The sequence below is a fragment of the Ornithorhynchus anatinus genome, chromosome 16 (assembly GCF_004115215.2).
Source record: "Ornithorhynchus anatinus isolate Pmale09 chromosome 16, mOrnAna1.pri.v4, whole genome shotgun sequence".
NCBI classification, from domain to species: Eukaryota; Metazoa; Chordata; class Mammalia; order Monotremata; family Ornithorhynchidae; genus Ornithorhynchus; species Ornithorhynchus anatinus.
Genome location: NC_041743.1, coordinates 8699008 through 8723690, shown reverse-complemented (window position 1 = coordinate 8723690; position 24683 = coordinate 8699008). Strand labels below are relative to the sequence as shown.

The 24683-nt window shown below is 45.7% G+C and overlaps 1 long non-coding RNA gene across 1 annotated transcript in view; it reads left to right on the top strand.

Moving 5' to 3' along the window:
- LOC114817386 overlaps positions 1-24683 on the top strand; it is a 33972-nt gene that overhangs the window by 5295 nt on the left and 3994 nt on the right. The gene's annotated exons all lie outside the window — the stretch shown is intronic.

The following is a 24683-nucleotide window of genomic DNA, read 5'->3' as shown; positions in this document are numbered from 1 at the left end:
CAGAGTAACTGTCCCCTCTTTCCTTCCCTGAATAATCAGACATAGATACAGTACAAAGACATATCTTTCACCTCTGTTGCTTCCTCCTATTTGATATTGATTTTAGTGGTTGTTTTACTTGTTAAATAGTAAGCTCCTTACTATTCTGTTCATGTCTACTAACTCTATTGTACTCTCCCAGTGCTTAATACAGTGCTCTGCACAGAGTAAGTGCTCAATAAGTATAATTGGCTGACACACATAGGAGAGCACTGAGCCAATTTTTGAGGCTACTGGGGCTATTTTGTGTAAAGCCACTTGGAACTCTAGCATCTGGGCTCCTCTTTTGTTTCTCTCCCCATTAAATAAGTTCCTTTAGGGCAGCAGATATACATACATACATCTTTCTAATGTTAAACCCTCCCAACCTCTTATTATAATATCTAGCAGTCAGTACACATTACATAAATAGTGTGTGGGGGGGTGGGGGGGTTGATGTGTGTGGAAAGAGAGAGAGATGTCCTTCATACTTGAAAAAATGCCACCGATGGCAAAATTCACCTGTAAAATGCACTTCTGGCTGAAAAGGTCAATGCGTGGAATCATCTCGGCCATACTGTGCTCACAAAAAGATGTCCCTTGTTGGGTTGGCATGTTTGATGCTTGTAGTTTTTGGAGGTATTTTTGCTTTGGCCTCCTCCTTTCTTGATCCTCATGCAGTTTCTGTTCAAAGAGAACCATTCCTTTTCTTGACTTTAATATGCCAATGCCGGTCTATCCATGGCAATTGACTCCCAGTTTACAGCTGGGATGTAGCATCATTTGAGGCTGTTTTACCTTGTACTTAAAGCCTCAGTAAGCATTCAGATGCCATTAGCGGTTAAGCTCCTTGTAGGCAGAGAACCTGCCTTTTTGTTGCTATTGTACTTCAAGTGCTTACTATCGCACATCACATTCAGTAGGCACTAAATAGATACCATTATGACTAATATTGATCGACTCTACAAGGAGAATGTAAATCATTCAGTAGGTCCAGTGGTCTTTAAGATGTTTTAAGATGTTTGAAAGAGGCCGAGCACATCCCTCCAGCAGATAGAGGCAAAAGGTGGAACTGAAGAGTGAGAGGCAGTGAGACTGCACTTCCACAGTGCCTTTCTTAGGACCTTATTGGGGTTTAAGACTTAGGCCCCTACTTTCTGAGCTGTATGGATGGGAGCAAGATGGAGGCAGTTGTAGCCTCTCGCATCTGATCCCCCGGCTCCTCTGCCAAGCTTCCTGTCCCGTCACTACTCGGGGGCCGAGTGTCCAGCTCTCACTCACAGCAGGTGTGAGTCGAGCTGTCACAAAAGAGAATAGTGTGGCCTAGTGGATAAGAGCATGGGCCTGGGAGTCAGAAGAACCTGATTCCTTCTAGATTGTGAGCCCATTATGGGCAGGGATTGTCTCTTATTTATTGCTGAATTGTATTTTCCAAGCACTTAGTACAGTGCTCTGCCCACAGGTAGCACTCAATAAATACGATTGAGTGAAAGAACCTGGGTTCTAATCCTGACTTTGCCACACGGCTGCTGTGTGACCTTGGTAAAGTCATTTGATTTGGAGATTTGTAAAATGGAGTTTAAGACTTTGAGCGTCATGAGGAACAGGGACTGTGTCCAACTCGATTTTCTTGTATCCACCCCAAAGCTTAGAACAGTGCCTGGCACATAGTAAGCCCTTAATAAAAGCCACAGTTATATTATTATTATTACAGCCCCAGGCAGGTGAATGCCCTCTTTCAATGGGGCTTGTGTCTGCCATCGGGACTCTGTGCTGAGGACAGTTCTGGGGTCTGCTCCAGAGAATGTGCAAGGGTCGGTTAGTAGCTGATATATTGAAAAAAAAATGTGTGTGTGTATATATAAATACCTTTTATCGATTCAGAAGCATCAGATGTAGGTTACGTTAAATCATAGCATCATAAAGACATAGATAAAGGTTCTTTGTCCCCACCCTTGCTCCAGCACTATAAAGTTCCCCTCCGAGGTTCCTATAGACACAGACACTGCTTTCAGGCCATGAAGCTTGGTTGCAGGAGCTGAGGTGGAGGGAAATCAAAGGTTTAAAGAGGAAAAAAAACCACATGACACAAAGGCATCTTGGCAATGTAGCCATTCCAGTCAGAGGGACAGATGGGCTGATTTTGGACAAATGGCTAGTTTAGCCCAGGGATGGACCTCACCGGGACAGAGTGCCGAAAACCCAGCCTGTCTTTCTGGTGTCTCTCAGCCTTCCTTGGTCCTCCCGTCTGGCCACAGGGTGTCAGTGTGTTTTCATGCAGTGCTAGTTTGTGCTGGAATCCAGCTAACCTAGTTCAGACCCATCTCCTCCAGAGGTCCCCTCAGCCTCTCACGTGACGGGCCCCGGGGCAGCCCAGCTGCCACTGCAGCAGGGGCCTTGGAGCCACAGCTGGTCAGACACTAATGAACACATGTGAGTGGCCTCAGCCCCAAGCCCCTCTTAAAGTCAAATTCACCATAATTAGAATCCTGGTTGGAATTCCAAGAGAAGGATTCCACCACTGCAGGAAGCTTCCTTCACCGAGCCAATCCCAGTCCGCCAATCCCAATTTGGAAATTGTTGACCGCATCCCGAACCTAGTGGAGGGAGACGGGCTGGATGGCAGTGTAATGCTCCCACGCCATCTTGGACATGAAGAATGAGTTCTGCTGAGGGAAGACTAATGGTGATGACCAGGATGAAGGGTGCTTGACCGGGCTACCTCCTCAAGGGCTGAGACACCACCGAAGGAGCTCCGAGAAACAGGCAGCGGGAAGCTCGATTCCAACAGGATGCTGAGACACCGTCCCCTCAGTAACCCCTCATGGGGGCCTGAGACTAAATGAGGAATCAGGCCCAGCTAATCTCTCCCTCCCTCACTTCAGTGTGCAGCATTCCCCTTACAGGAAGCTCTTCTCTGCTCCCACCCCAAGAAACCACTTGGGGCCAAGACCTTAAATGGGAGGGGGGGAATCCAAGGAGCTAGCTCCCCCCATTTACCTCTCCTCACCCTTACCTTAGCAGCCTGATGCAGCTATGCAGGAGAATTCATTACGAGCTGGAACTTAGGGGAAAATAAAATTGAAAAACCCCAAATCTCTAAACCACAAGGCTGCGACTATTGGTTTTTCCTCTGCAGCGAGCAGGATGGATGGGCCATCCTAGGAGACCTGGCAGATGTGAAATTCATTCCAGATGTGAGATTCAGAAGTAAAGGGACGATCAGAGAGCTGTAAATTTCAAGAGTTTGGGGGTATTAACGTGTTGCCTGGAAACAAGGAACCAAATAGGGAACGGGGAGCCCCCGGAGAGAGGTGCTTACATATATCAGCATCGTTACCAGAGGCAAAGGCTTCATTACCCGAGACCTGTGCGGCAGCTTCTATTCTCCCCAAGCAACCGCTCATCGGCGCACCCACTCTCATTAGATGCAAGGGCTGCACTTCTGGAGGGCACGTGAACGTGTGTGTGTAGGCACTCATTCTGCACTGCATATTTTCATGGCAACGATTTCCTCCTGCAGGCCTGGAACAGATTTCTGTAGCGCTCCTAGATGAATCTGGCCATTGAGATCCTCACACACCCAAGCCTCTGGCAGCTGCAGCTCTGCTGGGACACTGACTTCTCGCTTCCATGCGGGTGACCTGTGCCCAGCGGGCCGTCCTGTATTGTTTTGTGTATCTGTCGAGGGTGCCCAGGTCCCATATGGCACAGAGACTCTGGGATCTGGGGGCCCTGGGAGAGAGGAGAAGAGAGAGTCCCCAGGCAAACAAAAGCTCTGGAGAGAGGTCATCCCAGCTGTCGCCTTGGTACAGATGGGGGGCCAAGGTGAGCCCCGCCCTCTACGATCCCCTGCCGCAGCCAGCTCCCCCAGCCCCAAATGGAAGACCACCCCGCCACTCCTCACTGTGGGCTGTTCATCTCCAGCATGCAATTTGACCAGGGAATCTTAGCAGGGCCGGAAAGGGTGAATTTGACTCCCTAGATCATAACTGATATTATTCCTATGTAATCCTAGGTCTAGGTGGTAAGTTAAAAAAATATATATTTAACCCCAAGATAATGCCTTCTTTGTCAGTGCTTAAGTTTAGTCCTATAGGTACTGAGAGACAGAGAGTTATTCACATAATAATAATAGTGGTATTTGTTAAGCTCTTGCTATGTGTCAGACACTGTACAAAGCGCTGTGGTGGATACAAGCTAATCACGTTGGACACAGTCCATGTCCCTACATGGGGTTCACAGTCTTAAGCCCTATTTCGAATCCCGGCTCTGCCACTTGTCAGCTGTGTGACTTTGGGCAAGTCACTTCACTTCTCTGTGCCTCAGTTACCTCATCTGTAAAATGGGGATTAACTGTGAGCCTCACGTGGGACAACCGATTACCCTGTATCTCCCCCAGCGCTTAGAACAGTGCTCCGCACATAGTAAGCGCTTAACAAATACCAACATTATTATTATTATTTTACAGATGAGGGAACTGAGGCACAGAGAAGTTCATTCATTCATTCAATAGTATTTGTTGAGCGCTACATGCAGAGCACTGTACTAAGCGCTTGGAATGTACAATTCGGCAACAGATAAGAGACAATCCCTGCCCAATAACGGGCTCACAGTGTACGTCTAAGGGAAGTGACTTGCACAAGGTCACAGCAGGTAAGTGGCAGAGCTGGGATTAGAACCCAGGTCCCTCTGACTCCCAGGCCTGGGCTCTAGCCACTAGGCCATGCTGCTTCTGTGGCCAGTGAGTAGAAAGACACCCAGGGAGCAGAGAGACAGTCAAAATTCCACCTTGGAAACTTGACATACTTCTTTCCTCTCTTTTGACACACTACTTTCCTCTCAAACACAATAGCCACAAGGGTTAATGGTGGGGGTGGGGGGAGAATCATTTGCCGTTGGGCACATCTACTCTGTTCCCTTTCTTCTTTTTTGCCGGCAAAGAGAAACTCAAGCTATCGCCTCCATCAGTCCCATGTGGTCCAAACACTCCAGTTGCTAAACCCACATCAGAAGTGCCTCATCCCTCCAAGGTTAAAACCAACCAGTCAGAGGGAGGGGGGCATGTCTGCCCAAGGGTTAACACGGTTGGTACATTTTCCTAGTGTGGTGAATTCAAGCAGCAGGAAGGAAAACCCTCGGGAGGGGTGGGAGAAGGGGCAGAATTAGCTACTTTCGTGCCTGTGGAGAAAGGTGCTGATGGTAAATAATGAAAATAAATGATCATGACATTCATTACTATACATCAAGTATTATACTAAGCACAGGTAGTAGATATAAGATAATCAGGTCAAAGTCTGTATCCCAAATGGGGCTCCTGACCTGAGGGAAGGGGCAGGTGGTGGTGGAATCCGGCATCCTGTTCAGCGTAGCCCTCCCCTGGCTGTGCTCGCAAGCGGGTCCCCAGACACTTGCCCGCCCCCAGCCAGGAGGAGGGGGGAACTGAAGCGGGACCTAAGGGAGAAGGGCTGACTCTGATGTCTTTTTGTGCCCATCCCCTGCAGGAAACCCCCTCCTAGTTCCAGCACTGGCCAGAGACTCACCACTGAGCAGTCTGGGAGTTGCGTCCCCTAGGAACGGGGTCACCAGTGACTTCAGCAGAAGATTCCAGGAGGTTCACGCAGCTGCTTTGGGGAGATTCTACTTGAACTCCCGTCTGCTTTCCTCATTAACCTTTCATGGCGGCAGTGTTGCAGACTAAACAGCCCTACTTCAGAACCTGGAGAACATTCTCCTCCCAGAAAATAATCTTAAAATTGTCCATGGGAAGTTCAGATTACGAGACGGAGCCTTCTTGGCTTGGGCAAAGGTTACATCCAGCCACTCCCATCAAGTTGGGCCCCCCACCCCCAACACCCTCCCGGCTGCAGGGTCCCAGTAAAACATGGACATGGGAAGTGGGCTTCAAACCCCAGGGAAGCAGGTTGGCCCTTTTGCAGAAGCTCTCTTGCTTGCCTGACAGCATGTAGCACAGGACAGAAATGAGTCCCCTTAGGGGCAAGGCAGCTGGGCCCCAGGCAAACCCGCTTTCCAGTTCCTCCTGACATACCGACAATGACATTACCATTTTGGGCAGACCTGACGATGTCTCCTGGCTTGCTGCTTTTCTTGGTATAGGGCTTCAGGGCCCAGGCCTGCAGGGGTTCCCCCAGTATCTTGGACCTGATGTGGAGGTGTGCCCCTTCCTACCTCTCCTCCCTTCTCTCTTTCTACCACCCACCCGCACGCTCCGCTCCTCTGCCGCCCACCTCCTCACCGTCCCTCGGTCTCGCCTATCCCGCCGTCGACCCCTGGGCCACGTCCTCCCGCGGTCCTGGAACGCCCTCCCTCCTCACCTCCGCCAAACTGATTCTCTTCCCCTCTTCAAAACCCTACTTAAAACTCACCTTCTCCAAGAGGCCTTCCCAGACTGAGCTCCCTTCTCCCTCTACTCCCTCTACCACCCCCCCTTCACCTCTCCTCAGCTAAACCCTCTTTTCCCCCTTTCCCTCTGCTCCTCCATCTCTCCCTTCCCCTCCCCACAGCACTGTACTCGTCCACTCAACTGTATATATTTCCATTACCCTATTTATTTTGTTAATGAATTGTACATCGCCTTGATTCTATTTAGTTGCCATTGTTTTTACGAGATGTTCTTCCCCTTGACGCTGTTTAGTGCCATTGTTCTTGTCTGTCCGTCTCCCCCGATTAGACTGTAAGCCCGTCAAACGGCAGGGACTGTCTCTATCTGTTGCCGACTTGTTCATCCCAAGCGCTTAGTACAGTGCTCTGCACATAGTAAGCGCTCAATAAATACTATTGAATGAATGAATGAATGAATACATCGCCTTGATTCTATTTAGTTGCCATTGTTTTTACGAGATGTTCTTCCCCTCGACTCTATTTATTGCCATTGTTCTTGTCTGTCCGTCTCCCCCAATTAGACTGTAAGCCCGTCAAACGGCAGGGACTGTCTCTATCTGTTGCTGACTTGTTCATCCCAAGTGCTTAGTACAGTGCTCTGCACATAGTAAGCGCTCAATAAATACTATTGAATGAATGAATGTACCGGTGAACGCACATTCAGATGGCTCAGGCAGAGAGGCAGGGGGGAGCTATCAATTCTTTTGTTGCAGACTGCCCAAATCTTTAGCCTTACCTCGTATTTTAGCAGCGTGGCATGAAAAACGTTGCCCTGTTCTATTTCCAGCTGTAGCTCACCAGAGATTCATGGGAGCGCCCTAACAACGGGGTCAGAAGCTGAAGTCTAGACCCTCCAGGATGAGAATAGACCAGCCCCCGGAAAGGGCCCTGGGTATCCCACAACTCCTAGTGACATCACATTCACTGACATGGGACCCATGTCTTCAGCTTGGGTTTCCCTGGAAGCTACTGCAGGAAACTAGGGCAAAATTAAGAGAGAGGCTTTACGGGGTGGATCAGCCCAGCACATCCAGCTACTCATGGCCATCAGAAAGAACAGAAGCCAGACAGCCCTTCTCGGGGAGAGTAGGGTATTAACATTCTAGGTAGATTTATTTGCTTTATGGGGCCCGCTGCCTTTTTTAAAAAATATTTGTTGAATGTTTACTATGTGTCAAGAACTGTCCTTAGCACTAGGGTAGAAACAAATTAATACAGTCCCTGTCCCAGATGGGGCTCATAGTCAAATAGGAAGGAGACCAGGTATCGAATCCCCATTATGCAGTTGAGGAAACCGAGGCACAGAGAAGTTAAGTGACTTGCCCAAGGTCATCCATCAAGCAAGTGGTGGACCTGGAATTAGAATCCCAGTCCTCTGGCTCCCAGGCCCATGCTTTATCCACTGGGCCACACCACTTCTACTTCGAGCCCAGTAATAGATGATTGTTGATTGATTCATTCATTTGGATGGGATTCAGGGAGAAGAGCCTGGTAAAGTGCAAATTCCCACTCGCCTAAGGAACCTGGAGAACTGGTCCACGCCAGAAGCCAGTCCAAGAATCAAGAGGTGTTTAAACTGATTTGGGGGTCAGCAAAACCCCAGACTGTCCTCAGGTAGTAACTTTTCCTCTTGATTTTTAAAAACCACGTGATTTCTCAGGAAAAATATGATCCATATGTTTCGGATTTCTTTACACATCAGAATGTTTTCAAGGAAAAATATGTCTTCCAAGAAACCTTGTGAGTCTCTTCTTTCCCCCGGTTAGGAACAGGAATTCAGGTTTTGGCCAAAGCACTACCGAGTCAAAATTCAGATGAGCTGGAGTGTAGTTGACTTCTGGAAGCCTAAATGCTCCAAGCTTGCTCCCTTGGCCCTGGAGTTCGGGCCAGGGCCCAGGACTTTGGAAGTAGGTCCCTGGTGCTGTTCCTAGCCATGGAGCCAGCTCAAAGATATCTCCAAACCACACCCCAGAAATGGGATCCAGGGTCCCACTTCTCACTTCTTTGCAGCCCCAAGTGGGCCTCCACCTTGAAAGCAAGTTTCCATCCTGGACCCATGGAAAAGGGATAGGAAATGTGGCTGGCTGCCTGACCCCTTTTTCTTTGCTCATGAGGAAGTCCTGCCTTTGGAAGAAAATGACAAAGACTGCAGGGCCACTGGGGAAGGCATCTTATTTCTAGGCCACATTTCTAGACTCTGAGCCCATTGTTGGGTAGGGGTTGTCTCTATTTGTTGCCAAATTGTACTTTCCAAGCGCTTAGTACAGTGCTCTGCACACAGTATGTGCTCAATAAATATGATTGAATGAATGAATGATTTGCCTCAAACTCGTTTTCCCCTCGGACCCTTATCGGGTCGGTCCGCCCCTGTCATTCCAATTCCACAGGTCCGTTTCAAACTCTGGTTTGTTTTTTTCTAAGCTTCCCGGCTCCTGAGAGTTTCACTCTAAACCACACAAGTATCTGTGAAAGAAAGCTTTTTTTTAACATATTAAGAACCTCCACTTTGGAATCAGAGTGACCTAGTGGACTGGATGTCAGGAGACCCAGGATCTGACCCCAGCTCTGCCACTTGCCTACTGTATGACCTTTTACATATCACTTTACATTCCTGTACCTCAGTTTACCATCTATAAAATGGGAATAGAATACCTGTTTTCCCTCCCTCTTAGACTATGAACCCCATGTGGAACAGCCACTGTGTCCAGTCTGATGATGATGATAATATTAACGATGGTATTTGTTAAGCACTTACTACGTGCCAAGTACTGTTCTACGCACTGAGGTAGATACAAGGTAATCAGGTTGTCTGATGTGGGGCTCACAGTCTTAATTCCCATTTACAGATGAGGTAGCCGAGGCACAGAGAAATGAAGTGATGGGTCCAAAGTCACACAGCTGACAAGTGGCAGAGCTGGGATTAGAACCCATGATCTCTGACTCCCAAGCCGTGCTCTTTTCACTAAGCCATGCTGATTCTCTTGTATCTAATACAGTGCCTGGCAAAGAATAAGCGCTTAATAAATACCACCATTATTATTATTGGCTACTCCCCTTGTGGACCCATTTGGATAATGAATGACACCTTTATGTGAACTCCAAATGTTCAAACGTACCACCTGATTCCTATTATATTTCTTTAGAGCTTTATTGGGAAGTTCTCTCTCCTGTCCCCAAACCTCTGGCCCTGGCAACAGCACTCTTTCTGCTTTGGGAGTCACTCCTGTGGAGTCCCAAGCGCTTAGTACAGTGCTCTGCACATAGTAAGCGCTCAATAAATACTATTGAATGAATGAATGAGTCACTCCTGTGGAGCAAATTTGCTAACCGGGGACAACTCTGTTCTGAAGAACCAGGCCCCTGCTGGGAACTTGCGGATCCTGACGCTCCCTCCCCGGCCCTCAGCCCACTCCACCAAGCCCATGCTTATTCAGTGCTAAATAAAGAGCAAGTTGTGAATGGCTGGTCGTACTCACGTTTCACTTCTCAGCCAGCTCACAGTGCTGCTTTCTTACATGGAAAGCTGGCAGTTTACATTATTTCCCTGGGGTCTCTTGTCTCTTCCTGTGCTTTTCGCTTGCAGAATCGGAGGGCTTTGGAATTGGCCCAGAGAGGGCCTCTTGCTCCTGCTCACCCCCCACTCTCTAGGCCCCTTCCCCACAGAACAGTTTTTCCAAAGCTGATTTTAAGGAAGGGGTGGGGGAATATAGAGAGTGTCCTGTTCTGGAGGCAGTGCCACCAGACAGAAAGTGGGCATACCTGGGGAGCCCTGGGTAACTTAGTTTTTGAGCTGAACGTACGTATATGCTCTACCGCGTAAGTTAGCGGCTGGCTACCCGGGCAAAATGAATACTTTAAAATGTGAATTAAAGTCTCCTTTAACCTTTCTCCTCCCTCCCGTTATCCCCTGTCTACATCTTGGCTCTGGATTTAGAGCAGGGTCTCTGGTCTCCAGGCATTCTAGAGAAATCAGTGCACTTCATATCCCAAGCCTCACATACGTGTGGACATCCGTTGAGACTACCACCCCGGCCTGTGCCCTTCCAATCCCTCCTTCCTTCTCCTGACACTCAGATGGGCCAAACACCCGAGAAACAATCTAGCTATTGCCTACAAGCTAGATGGGCTCCAGAGCTGGTTTTGATTTCTTATATTGAATTCTGCCTCTTTGGGGAACAAGGGGCATTTGTGGGAGTTCTTTAGTGTCCAGGAGAAACAGGCACCAAACAGGATACAGCAGCAGCCCAAGCCAGGATGCTTGTCTGCTGCCCGCTTTTCAACTCACTTTTCTCTCCAAGATGAGTGGTCTGGGAATTACATCCATTTATTCGCTATAATTCATCTTAAATGAATTCAATTCAGTTTGATGTTAACATTCAGAGCCTGACTTCAACAGTGTTTGCATGGACAGGACTGAGTTAAGTCTCTTTAACACAACTATGAGCTTCTTTTAGCTACAGTAGTATAAAAACAATAATAATAATTGTAGTACTAGTTAGCTTACTATATAGGATGATAATGGTATTTAAGAGCTTATTATGTGTCAAGCACTGTTCCAAGCACTAGGTGCTTAGTACATTGCCTGGCACAGAGTAAGCACTTAAATACCGTAAGAAATTAATTCCATAAAGCAATTAATAATAGTAATAATAATGTCAATAACAGTAGTAACAATACTGTGGATGGGGAACATGTCTACTGAACTCTGCCAAGGACTTAGTACAGTGCTCTGCACACAATAAGTGTTCAGATATGATTGATTTGTTTAGGTACGAAACCCTGGTAAAGATAAAAGATAATCAGGTGGGACGCTGTCTCCATGGGCTCACAGTTTAAGTGGGAGGGAAAACAGGCACTGAATCCCCATTTAACAGTTGAGGACACTGAGGCACAAAGAAGTTAAGTGACTTGTGCAAAGTCATACACTGGCAGGTGGCGGAGTTGGGATTAAAACCCAGGTCATCTGATTCATAGGCTTGGGCTCCTTCCCACTCAGCCACTCTGATCTTTTTTGGATGGTCTGGCTACCTTGGGCCAGTCTTGAACTCTGCTCCTTCAAGTATGGCAGAAGGTTGCTACCATTCACTGTGGCTCTCAGAAAGAACTAGAGCTCAATATTCAGGATCCGGGGGCCTGCAGAGATTGAGTCGGTGAAGGGTGACACTTTCTCCAAGACCACCTTCCTCTCTCCAGTGCTATATGGAACTGGCAAGAGGAGAAAGGCTTATGCCAAGAGGTGCGCTGAGTGACAGAATGAGAGAAGATGTTTTAGGGTTGAGGGAGTGATCTCCCCAAGTAATACCTTTACCCACAGTGCAGGCACAAAGAGCATCAGAGGGTGGAAATCAGAGCTGGGTGCTGCTCACTGACTAGTCAGAAGACAGCTTCATTGGCCCCTGTAAGGGCAGAATCTGACCCACTGGCCTCCGGCTCTGTGATCCAATGTTGCCTACTTTACCTGACTCTTCTTGGAAAAAAAAATCAAAATCACAAGCATTAAAGCCACCTAAAGTCCCTTAAAGACTCTCTAGAATTCCCAGGTCACTCCTTTCTGGTGGCCAGACAGGCCCCAAATGATAGGATCCCAGATTGAGTGGCCTTCGTGGGAAATAACAGCATCAGAACATGTTCTCAGTCATGGGGCAGGAAAAGTAGAAACTGGACCCTTAAAAAAAAAAAAAAGCCCATAAAGTTATGGTCAGAAAACCACATTTGCTTCCCAGTAAAGATCTGGCCACCTCACCATTTGATTAATGCCCGCCAAACAACTAGGCTACCAGAGGAAAGCCAAAATACAGACGCAGATGAAATTGAAACTTAGTTATGATGGAGCTGCTTTCATCAGAGGGAGACAACATAAGAAGACTTCCTTGCAGTCTGGCCTTCGCTGTTTCCCAGGCTCCATTAACCACTTTTGAATTCTCCCTTCCTGGCCTTTTTTTTCAATCTCCCAAATTTCAACCCCTGGGAACATTCCGGTAGGTTAGTCCAGGCTATCGGGTGGGCGGCTCTGGCAAAACTGTACTCATTAGGGCCAAGCGGGGGTTTTGCTTTAGATGGAGGCAGCAGAAAGACTCGGTTTTGGTCTGCTTCTCTCTCCCTTCCTTCCAGAAAGAATTCAGGAGTCTGGATTTCCTCACTAGAATCATACAACTGTCATTTCCTCCTCCCCTTATTCAGCTTCAGGATGTGGCCTTCTGGAAAAGCCACGAGGCAGGTGTGCTTAGTGCTCTGATTAAAACTTGGAAAGCATTTCAGGACAGACTCAATGCTCTTGGCTGGTGCCCTACTGTTTAGTGAATTTGAATTTCCTCAGGAGGAAAACAGCTCATACACACAAAATCTATTTATCAAATGTGTTAACTGTCATAATGCAGGGAGCATCCCTTCTTAACTAGCTGGCTCTAAATAGACCTGTTTTCTCTCCTGGTCCCCATCTCTCCTCTCTCTCAGGAGCCAAAGTGGGAAACGGTGGAAGAAGGGAACTTAAAATGGCTGGTTCATCTTTTTCAGCTTCTCTCTCCACCACCCTGTAGTCATTTGTCTAAATAAGACATCCTAAGGGCAAGATGTCTGATACATCTCAGAGGCAACATTACACGCTGAGAAGTGTAAAGGAAGAGAAGTCAAAGTAGAGCCTCAGAATGCTGCCCAACAAGCCCCAGGCCCCGAGGAACTAATCAAATCACATGACATCAAAACACAACCACCAAAATTCCCATTCCAACACTACGGGCTAAGGAACCCGCCTCAACACAACTTAGTAAATGCTAAGAATTGCAGAATTGTCACCTAATTACAACAGAGTAGGCTATAACAAAGAATTAAAGGGAATTAACCAGTGGTATTTATTGAATGCTTACTGTTGTAGAGCACTGCATTAAGTGCTCGGGAGAGTATAATACAGTAGAGTCACTAGACACACCCCCTTTCCTCAACAAATTCAAGCTAAGAGAGGGAGACAGACATGAATATAAAGAAATACAGGGAAGTACTGAACTGCCTCTCTCCACCCTATCCTACTCTACATTCCTACTCAGCACAGAGCACACTGGTCAAAATGGTTAGGTTCTCCTTAGAACATACCGCCTTAGAGGGTAGAGCACAAATCCTCCATGTTATTCCACTCTGGGTAACTCAACATTCATGCTAATGGCTTCTTTGACAGTGCACACTTTATAAGCCAAGTTAGAAAGGCCTTGACTTGTTTTTTATAATAAGGAAATGACGTTCTTTCAGATAAAGTCCTGCTATGAAATAAAAACCATAAAAACACCTTATATGCATCAAACTCACTATCATCTTTCATCTTCGAGACAGAGAAGAGAGGAGAGAGATTCAAATCAGACCTCGGAGACTAAGTATTGTTATTACGTGGTGTGAATACTGCCAAACTTAGCTCCAAATATATTCCAATTACCTCATTTTCATATGCAGTGGAAAACAGTAAAGTAATTTTGGTTCATCTCAAAGTTTGACTTTTTCAAGGGAGTACGGCAGCCCTATCAGTGGGTTGGATTTTAATGCCACACAGTGCCCCACTTCAGGGACAAATTTTGTGCAGGAGTCAGGGCACCAGCGGACTGGAAATGAGTTTCAATTAATGAATAATTGGCCCTAGCCTTTTCTCCGGTGCTGACATGCATGAGCCATGGTGTCTTTCATGTGTGGTTGTCCCCTGGGTTACTGGGACTTTAAGTCCCAGAACTCCAAAGCACCTAGCTAATTGGGACAGGGCACTATGCTGGACTTTGGCTAAATTAAATCTGTAACATCCAGGTCCCTGCTAAAGTTATAAGCAGCAGTTATAACTGCTGGAAATACCAAAGGACAGTCTTTACGGGTGGATGATGATGACGCTGGAGTCTTCTGTGAGGGATGATGGCTGCCTCTCGAGCCTGAGATTTTTAGGACCGAGAACCTGCATAGCAGAATTGATCACAGTGCTAGTGGCTTGTGTAGCGCCACTTACGCTGTTGTCCCTGCCGATCATTTTCCCACTTGACCATGGGAGTCTAATGAGTAGGTGGGCAGGGCTTTTGGAATGGCACCGCTTTTCTCAGCCACACCCATAGACAGTGACTACCGCCAACTACGTCATCCTCAAAAACAATGAACAGCACATTAATGCATGTGGCAAGTCTTCTCGACAAAGACCGACACAGACACACACTCACAGTCAAGAGATTGTACAAACCATAGGAACTGGTAACATCTGTTCTAGCTCAGATAATTTCTTGCAGGTCTGTTCCCTTTGATTTTGGGGATGAAGTCTCCCCTGTTTTTTCAGTTCCATATGTGGGCCACGGGCCTGTGCGCCCTCTGACTCTGCAGGATTCATTCACATTTTCTGAACTGAACCTGGGGCCTCACTTGCCTTGACATGTATTGAACTGGGATACCGGCCAAGCATCTCCCCCTTGCCGTACACCCAGAGATTAAATTCCCACTCGATGCAGCTCTGGCGATTCTCTTCCTAACCTGCCTGAATATAAATCAAACAGCAGGGGTGGTTTGAAAATATGACTTATACATCAACTCCGCCAGCCCCTGCTTGAGGAGGCAAAGGGGTGGGAGGGAATTGGGAGGAAAGGGATGCTAAACTAACCAGCGCTCGGAGGAAGGGCGGCCAAAATTTAGTGTTCCTGGAACCCAGTCCCAGCCGTTCAGACCAGGACCTGCCAGGGAAGCCCCCATTGGGGGCATCATTCACTTTCAAATGGTCCGGAGCAGGAGAAACCATTGGTATCTGTCAAGCTCATTATTCAAACTGCTCGCTGTGAGTACAGAGTACAGAGGCTGGTGGAAATTTGATCTCAGCTGCTTTGCCAAGCGGTGTCCATTTGTTCCTTGGTGCGGTCTACATGTTCTAGTTTGCTACCCATTTTCTCTGTTCCAGAGGCTGGAGGAAATGGGAGGAAGGGTTTTGCTGGCCCACCTGGAAGACACATTTTCAAAGGCCTCTTCATCCCTCAAGGCTTAGACAACCTGTCTGACCTCAAGGGCTACTGCTTCTCTCTTTCCCCTTTCCTAGTTTAGCATGTTATGCTTCTGTGAGCTTGTGCAGCCCTCAAGCTTGCCTATTCCCAAGTTTCAGTGTTTCCTTCGAGTGCCCGGTAGACTTGAGATGATACCCCCCATTGCTCACACCTCCCAAGGAGTCCTCAGATAAGCCACAGCTTCCTTGATGGTGACATCACTGGTGAGCATGTGTTAACTGAAATGTTGCTCAATGTCAATGAAAAACAATATTCCACAGGCTTGCAAGACTTGGGAGAAAGCCTTAAGTCCATTATGAAGTCCAGAACTTGAGTAAATTAACTTAGCTAGCTATGATACTTATTAAGGCCTTCAAGTGTCACCATCACTGAATTATTTCCCGAGCACCTAAAAGATAGAGGGCACTGTATTAATAATAATAATGGCATTTATTAAGCGCTTACTATGTGCAAAGCACTGTTCGAAGCACTGGGGAGGATACCAGGTGATCAGGTTGTCCCATGTGGGGCTCACAGTCTTCATCCCCATTTTACAGATGAGGTAACTGAGGCCCAGAGAGGTTAAGTGACTTGCCCAAAGTCACACAGCTGACAAGCGGCTGAGCTGGGATTTGAACCCATGACCTCTTACTCCCAAATCCATGCTCTTTCCACTGAGCCATGCTGCTTCTCGGGTATTAGTACCTGGGAGACCTATGGTAACAGTTTCTGGCTACCAGGAACTAAAGCTCTGTGTCCTTTTGTTCTGTTTCTAGAAGGGAAATCTTTTCTGGCACCATACAAACCTGTTGTAAATAAGGAATTTTAATTTTCCTTGGTGTATTGGAGAGAAGATAAATTACTTGAGTAGAAACTGTATAGGAAAAAAGTCCTTAGGTATGTCCTGTTACTACAGCATTTTTGGGGTATGTCTGATTCAAAACTCGCTCTCTCTCCCTCTCTTTCTCTCTCCGCCTCATAGCTTCCAAGCTAGCTGGTAGAACAGTTAGTTTCTTCCAGAGCAGGAAAGAGCCCCAAAACAAACCTCTTTCCTGAGATTTCCTGTCACCAAACCCACACTCATATGAGTACATTTTTCATTAGATGAAACTAAAACTAAAAGGTGACATCAGCTGAAAGATTTTCTCGAGTGCAAGTTATTTCCATCGAAAGCTGTGGGCCTGTGACTTTTAATGGAAAGAAAAGTTTGCTGCATGGCTGAATTACTACCAAGCCACTGGAGAATTTGTGTTTTTAATTTTATTTTTTGGACAAAAATAATGCTCCAGTAACCAAGATGCGGGGAATGGAAAGTCTGGTCTTGTCTCCAGTGCTGGCCTTTTAAGACCCTGGAAGATCCTTTTTCAACCTTCAGTGAAATCAAATTACTATTTTAAAATGTGTTCTTTTTCCTTTATCTTCCCTTCCCTCTCATTCTTTTAGAGTACTACAAAAATAAATCAATCAGACCCACCAATTCTTTGGGCCCTAAACCCCAAATATTCTTAGTTAACAATCACATTTCCAATTCATAATAAGAGCTAGTGTTGAGGGCTATATATGTATACAGTGGATGCTCAATTAATTGGAATTAAGGTTTATCTTCTATATGCCAGGATTTGATGAAATGAAATGTAAAACTTTCTTCTCCCCGGCTCATAACCTTCCTACTACCCCCTTCCCCCCCGCCCCCACTTTTGTGCCATTTGGCATATATGCACTCACAAAGTCCCATAGGATATATCTGTTGACTCACATATCTAAATTTAATCACATATCGACATACCCATTGGGCCATTCTCTTTTTCCTGTTTATTTTCTGCCATCCTTGAGGGCAGGTATCTTGCATTTTAATTCTGTTGTACTCTCCCCAAACATCTAAAACAGTGTTCTCCACATGAGAGTTGTTCAATAGATACTATTGACTGACTGATATATCTGTGCTACACCTCCCCCACCACTGGAGTGCTGGGTCCATGGGACACGACTTACTTCTCCCTCCCATCACTAGTGTGGGTGTCATTCATATTTATTGAGCGCTTACGGTGTGCAGAGCACTGTAGTAAGTGCTTGGGAGAGTACAATATAACAGTAAGCAGAAACATTCCCTGCCCACAGTGAGCTTACAGTTTAGAGGAGGGAAGGGAGCGGAAGAAGGATGGTCTTTACCCCCAACTTCTAGAATGTGAGGGGGAAAGTTGTGTTATCAGCCCTGACTGGAGTGGTGAGGGGCTTGAGGATTGTTATCTACAGCACCAAAGATCTGCTGCTTTTACTGCTGAATTGATATTTTTAGTTGATGGACCCCATGATTCCTTTCTCCGTGTTTGCCATCAGGTTCCCCCTTTTTAAGATAGGGAGCTGGCTGTGGGCCAGGGACCCTGTGTAAATTACTATGCAGATGATCCATGCAACTGTGTGAAGAGTAGCAGAGAAGTGAGGCAAGGCTGATGTGCATTTTCATTGTGACATGACAAGTGCTCGGGCCAAGGCGGTAGTCATTTAGATGGAGAGGAAGGGGTGGATCATGGAAATCTTGTGGAGGAAGAACAGACATGATTTAGTAGTCAATTGAGAGTGAAAGCTGAAGGACAGTGAAGAGTCAAAGAAGACACCAAAGTTGTGGGCTTCTGGGACATGGAGGAAAGTGATAAAGCAGGAGGGGTAGAGGAAATGTTTTAAAGACCCAGTAGAGTGTAGTCTCACACAGTGAAGTAAGGTGGGAGAAAACTGCAAAAGACATAATTTGGCCCACTGCAGCTAAGAAAGGAATGACCCTTTGACCAGAAGCTTTGGGGAGATGGGGAGACAAGGAGAAACCAACACCAGGTGCTGCAACATACCAGCCCAAAGGACAATCTTTGTATGCACATGATGTGGTTGTGATTACCGGTCCCATGGCTTAGTGGATAGAGAACGGGCCTGGGATTCAGAAAGTCATGGATTCTAATCCCGGCTCTGCCACTTGTCTGCTCTGTAACCTTGGGCAAGTCTTTTCATTTCTCTTTGTCTCAGTTACCTCATCTGTAAAATGGGGCTTGAGACTGTGAGCCTCACATGGGACAGGGATTGTGTCCAACTCAACTTGCTTGTTATTCACCCCAGTCTTTAGTAGAGTACCTGGCACATTGTGCTTAACAAATACCATCATTATTATTATATTTTTCAATCACTGCCATTTATTGAACATTTATTATGTGCAGAGCACTGTATTAAGTGCTTGGGAAAGTATAGTCGAATTGTTAGACATGATCCCTGCCCACAAGAAGCTTACAATCTACAGCCTAAATTTGCCTTTTCCGTCAATCAATAAGTAGCACTGAGGACTTAACTATGTGCAGAGCACTGTTCTGAGCACTAGAGAGAGTACAACAGAGTTGGTATTAACGACAGCTGCCCTCCAAGGGGTTACAATTCCAGGCCCCAACTATACCAAGGATCCTTACTGCAGGCAAAACTGCTTCCTTCTAGTTCTAACTTCCTTCCATTATGGGGTCAAGGAGTTTCCACGACTCCTGTGGGGTTCCAGTAAGTGGAAGAAAGTTTTGGGAAATTCAGTCTTTTCTAGGATCCCTGGACCAGGATCAGACCTGGCCTCAAATGAATCCCTCCTAAGTAAGCTACAGGTCCCCAGAGGCTGCCCTGGACCAAATCACCAAGACTGTTCGGAAGGGATTAAAGTATACCGACCTATGAATTAGCTGTGGTTTCTAGAAATCCAAGGCTAGCCTATGCACCAAAGGGCCTTTTTACTATGTATCTTTTTAATGACATTTGTTAAGTGCTTACTATTTGCCAGGCACTGCGCTAAACCCTGGGGTAGATACAAGCTTCCAGTCTTAATCCGCATTTAACAGATGAGGTAACTGAGGCATAGAGATGTGAAGTGAAGTGAAGTGACTTGCCCAAGTTCACATAGCAGAGCCAGGATTAGAACCTAAGTCCTTCTGACTTCCAGGCCTGTGCTCCATTCACTAGGCCAAGCTACTATATAAAGTTACACTGTCAACACCTTTGAAAACAAATCTTAGCATTACAAACAAATCAATAATGCAGTTCAAGTCTGGAGAGTTTTTCCAACTACTAAAATTTACATTAAGATAAATGGATGCTAAAAATATGAAAAAAGAAAAAAAGTTGAAGTGTATACATATGCAGATAGTGTCATCATCAAGATGAAGATGGGTTTCTAACAAACAGGCTATTTCACAGTAAGCAAAAATAACAGAGGGCTCATAGCACAGTGGTGAAGATACTCTAGTGAGCCATAATCCAAGACTTCACTACAATGATTTCTCTGAAAGCAGGGGTGTTCAGGCTTTTGGTAAGAGGTGCAGATCTTAGTCATGGTTTCCTGTCTTTTCTCCAGCCACATGCTCACCCATGGGGTAAAGTACATAGTCACTGCCACCAGAGATGGCTTCATCCCCCCAGAATTTGGGGCAGGGTGGACAGCTGTAGCTAGCTCATCTGCCCCTTGGAGTCAGAAAGGAACTGGCGATGGAGCCATGATGGCAGCTCCACCTCTTGTCCCTTGCTAGGAGGAGGAGGATGCTACCTCCCCATTTCTGGCCCTCATGGTGAACTGGGGGCTGGAAACATTCAGAGGCTGACTGGGAGTGGTTCCTCTTGCCCCTGCTCCAAAACCCCACGAGAAGTAGCCAATAGCCAACCACCCATCTCAGCGTGCCCCTCTCCAGATTGGTCCAGGCAGTCTGGGTGATTCACTGGGGATGGGATGGAGCCAGGCCTTTGGGGCCACTGCAGGGGTGGGATGTGTCCCGTAGGACCATCCAAAGTGCTGCTGCCATCAGGTCACGATTTCCAGCTGTGTCCAGATCTGTCTAGAAAGCAACTAGGTAGCATTTGTGGGACCGCATACCAGGAACCACAGAAGCCCCGGAGCTCAACCCCCATCCTGGTTTTAGTGACTCCTCCCATGCTGCCTTGGCCCATCAGGTGGGATCATGAGGCAGGAAGGTGGACAGCTCTGCTGTATGGGGATTTGCGAGCAGGTGCAAGAGGAACCACTTGAGTCCAGCTCCTGTGACTACTGAGGACCAAGAATGGAAGGAGCAAGTGGCTCCTTCCTCTGCCTTTCTGCTCCCTTTCTCCCATTCCCTCTATCCTCTCAAATTCCATTACAATGCCCCATCCCCACATTCATCCCCATGCTTAAAAGAAAAAGTTGGAACTCTCTAGGGGGAGAAATACTTAAGTGTATCAGAGACTGACTGTGCATTCCAAAGGGATCCCAGGCTTCAGGTGGCTCCCATAACTGGCATCTGAAGGGAAGGGTGCTCTTGAGGGCTCCTCCTCCAAACAGCAGAGTTTTCTCCTCACTTCCAGAGAATCGGGGATTTCAGAGAACCAGCATGGCTGGGGATCAGAGACCTGATTTCTAATCTCGGCTCCAACACTTGCCTCCTGTGTAATCTTGGGCAAGTCACTTAACTTCTCTGTGCCCTAGTTTCCTCATCTGTAAAATGGGGATTCAATACCTGTTCTCTCTCAATTTAGAATATGAACTCTGGTTGCTCAAGGACTCTGTCCTACCTGAGTGTCTTCTATGTACCCAGTGCTTAGTACAGTGCTTGGCACATAGTAAGTGCTTAAAAAATGCCACAGTTTTTATTATTGCAACCTGCTCTGGTTTCAGTTCAGTGGCCCAGATAAGATGTTTCCAAAATAGCTCATCAAAGGAGAATTAAAATATGGTCAGGCAGTAATTGGCCAAGGCTGTGAAGACTGCTTTCTCCAGCCTCTGAACCCAAAGGCAATGAATAACTTTTTTGACAGTTCTTGCTCTGCTCAGGATTAATGGAAGAAAAACAAGAACAAAGAGTTCTTGATTTAAGCAAGACTTTTGGCTTTGTTTAGCTCATGTTTACTGGATACCATAGTAGCATGATTTGCCCCTGTGCAATGCATGAGAGAGATTCAATTAACCAAATGGTGGATGATGGAAATATTTGAAAGTAAAAAGCACTATCACAAAACAAATCAAAACAGAGACAGATATGTAAACAATATAGCTTGGACTGTTTATGAGACAGTCCTTAGTATAAACTAATGCATTTTTAAAACAACATCAGCTTTTAAGTCCAAAGAAGAAAAACAAGTCCACCTCTGATTAGAAAAAAGTTGCCATTCTGATGCAACTTCTCAACCACCAGGCCCAATACAGAAAAAAGAACGCACCAAACCCTCTCCCCTCCTAACCACCCCCCAAAACTTACCCCAAATGGGGCAGTTCTTTGCTGACCCAAATGAATAACACTAGGGTGCCATTTTTTTTCAGGTAAGTTAAACAACCTCTTTTAATGTTTATAAAACAGACTTAGGTCCAGTGAAGAAGCCATGGGAAGCTGGCATATTCATTTGTCTTTGCCACAGAAAACTAGGCTTTCTTGAGCTCCTAAGTTTCATATTTCAATTTCATGACCTTAAGGTCATGGGTTCTAACCCCAGTTCTGCCACTTCTCTGCTGTGTGACCTTGGACAAGTCACAACTTCTCTGGGTCTCAGTTCCTTCATCTGTATAATGGAGATTAAGACTGTGAGTCCCACATGGGACAGGGACTGTGTCCAACTCGATTTGCTTGAATCCACCTCAGTGCTTAGTTCAGTGCCTGGCACATAGAAAGCGCTTAAATACCATAATTGTTATTATATTTAGTAATTTAATTTTCAAGCCTTGCTCAGTTACCTCTCTTCCTCCTTTTCTCTTTCCTCTGTATTAAACTGAGACCAAGAATACCAGTATCAATGGAATTTACTGAGTACTCACTGTGATCCCTGTCCTCCTGGAGCTTACAATTTTATGGGGATGGCAGTAGACAAACATTGATAATGAGCCATGGTTAAGAGAAAAAATAAGTAAATGAGTAGTCACAAGCAAATACATAAACAGAAAAAGGAGTTAAATGCTCAGGTGGCTGATGAGAAAGGTGTGCATATGTGCAGGGACAGAGAGTTAATCAGGGAATGCCTCCTGGAGGAGGTGATCTTTAGGAGGACTTTGATGGACGTATGTAACTGAATGTAAAATAGTATGAAAATTGCAGAGGCAGAGAGGCCAGTAATGACTCTGTGACAGTAGTCTAGCTGGGTGATGATGAAAGCAAATTGCACTGCTAAAAGCAATATGTCCACTGGTGATAAAATCATTTCTAACATGGCCAGGTTTAAACTAGAAATCTAAATAAATGACTGTAAATTCCCATTTTTCTATTCTGAATGTCAAAGTCCCTTCAATGCTTGAAGACTGAACATCTAAATGCACATGGTGGGGAGAAAGCTTAACCCAAGAATAGAAGTGCAGTTATATGGCCAGAAAGAAAAGCAAAATGAGAACCTACATTAAGGAGAGGCAGAAGAAAAAGATGACAGGGACAAAGAAGGAACAAAGGGAACACAAAAATAAAACAGATAATAATGGTAAATTAAAAAAAGAATAAAAGGGAGACCAGTGGAGACTGCTACAGAAAATCTGGACAGACACTGCTGATAAATAACCTTTCCCTGTGCTCAAGGAAGGCACGTTGGGAAATGAAAACACTCTTTGAGGTGCAAAGGGAACATTTGCTGCACTAAACAAAATTTGAGATTGAGATATGACACCTGGCAAAACAACAAGCCAAATCTTCTTGATTGGTATGAAACAGGAAGCTTTAAATAACTAGACCAACATCAAAAATATGAGGGAGCCCTGATCTGCCATCTGTTGGCCCATAACAGCTTTTGAGGATAAGGAACACAAAAGGAATATTTCCGCTTGGCATTTAATAGACTCCAATCACTAGTATTGAAGTGAACTGCAGAACTGGTTGTTTTCAGTCAGTTCTCAATCATCTGTGCTCATGGGAAACCAATGTAATTGTGTGAGAGAAGGAAAGCTTAATTCCCTTGTTTTATACTCTCCATTTCTCCTGAGGAAAGGTAAGGGTTGTTTTGGGAATTTTTTTGCAGGATTGGGTTTTGTCTGCAAACCAAACCAGCCTCATGACAACTGGACTTTGGTTAAAGCTTGTTTTCAAATATCGTCTTGTCTTTATGTTAATTTAATAATCATTCTTCAGACAATAAAGCACTCATACCTGAAGTAATCACACAGCAATTGGTCTCTGCTGCTCAGCCTTTTCAGCGATTATTAGGTGGCCAGAGAGTCTAATATAGTGCCATGAAAATGATGTTTACTGCTTATGATGATGACCTAAAGATGGTAAAAGCAAAAGATAACTATAATATGACTATATCTATAGGGTACAGTCAATTCTCCGTTGTGGCAGGAGTAGCCTGGGAGAGCATGAAAAGGTGGAATTTATGATATATCCTAAGATCTTCTTTGGCCACTGACATAATAATAATAATAATGATGATGGTATTTAAGTGTTTACTATGTGCCAAGCACTGTTCTAAGCACTCAATCTCTTCTCCCCAGTAAACATTCACCAGTACACTGAACAAAGCAACATTGGTAGATTTACCCTTAATGTCTTTGCCTTCCTTTTCTCTTCCCTTGTCTCACTTTGAGTAGGTACAAACTCATGAGCAGAGGACTAGCAAACTAACAAAATAATAATAATAAACAATACCAATTGGGATATTTGTTAAATGCTTACTATGGGTCAAGTACTGTTCTGAGTGCTGCAGTAGAGATAGGATGATCACCTCCAATACAATCTGTGTTTCACAAGGGGCTCACAATTTTAGAAGGGAGAACAGGTACCCTACCCCCATTTTACAGATGAGGAAACAGAGGTTAAGTGATTGCCCAAGGTTACACAGCAGGCAAGTGGAGAAGCCAGGATTAAAACTCAGGTCTCTAGCTCCCATTTCTGAGCCCATTCCACTAGGCATGGAGGGTTTGCAAGGAGAAGCAAGGGATTTGGAAAAGCCACATTAGAAAAAAACCCACAGATCTAAAGCATTTTTCCTTTATTTCTTTTGTAAGAGGTAGTTAGTTTTCTTGTGCCAAAGTTTTCTAGCTATTTCTAGTACTATTTCCTAATATTTTTTTCTCCTCATGTGGGGACATGGCTACAAGATCCCCTCAATCAGATACTATGCACCACAGAGTGGAGTGGGGAAGCTAGATGGAAAACAACCCGGGAAGTTCTTGGAGTGAGAAAAGCAGGGATGGAAATAATCTATTTATTTTCCAAGATTTGCTGGGACAAACCCTGAGTTCTCAGCCTGTGCCATTCAATTTCAGAGTTCCTAGCTGGGTCCTAGATGGCTGTCTTTTTAAGCCCAAAATTTGTGTGTGTTGGAAGAAAGCTC